This window comes from Triticum urartu, chromosome 7A, assembly GCF_056163025.1.
Source record: "Triticum urartu cultivar PI428250 chromosome 7A, HENAU_Tu73, whole genome shotgun sequence".
In the NCBI taxonomy this organism is placed as follows: domain Eukaryota; kingdom Viridiplantae; phylum Streptophyta; class Magnoliopsida; order Poales; family Poaceae; genus Triticum; species Triticum urartu.
In genome coordinates this window covers 531,443,723-531,445,525 of record NC_141879.1, presented here as the reverse complement: position 1 = coordinate 531,445,525, position 1,803 = coordinate 531,443,723, and positions in this window count along the sequence as shown.

Below are 1,803 nucleotides of genomic sequence, written 5' to 3'. Positions count from 1 at the left end.
GAAGTGGCCATTACAGCCGATTACCCTTGCCCCTATCCCTTCTCCGCGGTAAGTATTCAAAGAGCTAAAAAGGAAGTCCCTACTTGCACCTTTGTCCATTGTACTAATCCATACTTTAACAGGATCGGCGCTCGGCAATCCACACCTCCTCAAGGGCGGCCCCTTCGCAGTGTAGTCGTTCAAAGCGAAAGGAGGCTTGGGGCACTGTAGAACCTTCACCTCCTTCAAAAAGGTATGCTCATTTAATACGTGCCTAGGAACGAGTCCAGATTATTAAAGCTCCCTTCTATCTTTGATTCAGAAGGAGCACGCGGCAAACAATGGGGAAACGCCCTGCTATTCGAATGTCAGCCAATCTGACACCAGACTCGTCAGCTAGGGCGAGGGCTGATGCAATGCCAATTCCACCGGCTCACGAGGATTCGGACGACATATCTGTCACGAACTCCGAGGTGGAGAGCATAATGAATCACCGTCGTTTGAAAGAGGCCATGCGTGCTCCAGCCTTTCTGAGCAAGAATTTATCGCACTCAGTTCGGTGGATGCATATATCCGAGCCGCTCGAGACGGACTTGCCGGAGTCACTCAGCTGTTTTCAAAGGATATACAAGTAAAAGTTTATGCAATTTTGATAGACATACACCAGTAGCCCCTGAGACTTAAAGCGGTGAACCGAACCGATTTAAGGATCGATATTACGTGCAGGTTCTCAAAGAGAAGAACACTGCACTAGCCAAGGAGCTGAAAACAAACCAAACGCAGCTGAATGCCATCACCGGCGAACTGGCGGAAGTGAAAAAGGCCACAATGAACACATCCAAGGGGAAAAAACACGGGGAGGAAAAAGACAAACAAGCCGTAGAGATAGAGAGCTTAAAGGCTCGATTATCGGCCGCTCAAAAAGAAAATGAGAAGTTGAAAGGAGGCATGTTTGGTATATCTTTTAAAACCACCCTATAGACTTGTGTTTAATCCATAGTTCAGAATGTCATAAATCTGTGGTCGCAGGTCTATTAACTGGCCGATCGGAAGAGGAAGTATCCGGATTCCAAGGCGACGTGCTGAAAGAGCTGTCTGTGGTACATGCGTGGGCCTGGAAGGCCATGAGGAGTATATTGTCAAGGCTTTATGGCTATCTGACACCCCTCCAGAAAGTATGGAGGGTTTGGCGAGCTTGTTTAAAGGTGCCCGACGCCACTTTGAGCTATGGAAGACATCCGCCTGCCGTGAAGGCGCACGAGATGCCTGGGCAATGGTGAAAACACACTTCACCAAGCTAGATCCGAATCATATGGCCTGAGTGGGACCACAGGGACCGGATGGGAAAGAAATTCCTATGAACTTGGTGTACGACCAAGTATTGATAGCTACGAAATATTCGCAGGAAGACTGTAGGTTAGATAGTCTGATAGACGGAAGATAAGGAATATGCATTTGATTCGACGTATTAATGTACTTTATGATCAACATGTATTCTTCAGCCGAACATGTGAAACATTTGTCATTGCAGGCTTTCAGCCATGGCCTCCAAACTAAAAAGGTGGAGTGTTTCTGGATACTATAACGAGGGAAACATTCATTATGTCCGGAAACCAGGCAACCTAGTCATTATGCTTGAGCAGACAAGAATTTTAGTTTGGGCAGTACGTTATATTACATATGTAAGAAACATCTTCCAAGGAGAATAGTTCTATTAAGGGTTCCTTTCCTTGGGTTCGCATGCTTTAATTATGCGTACCTGGGCGTTTAGTCCGTAAAACGGGAAAACTATCCGTAGTGTTAGAAGAGTTACAATAATGTAAC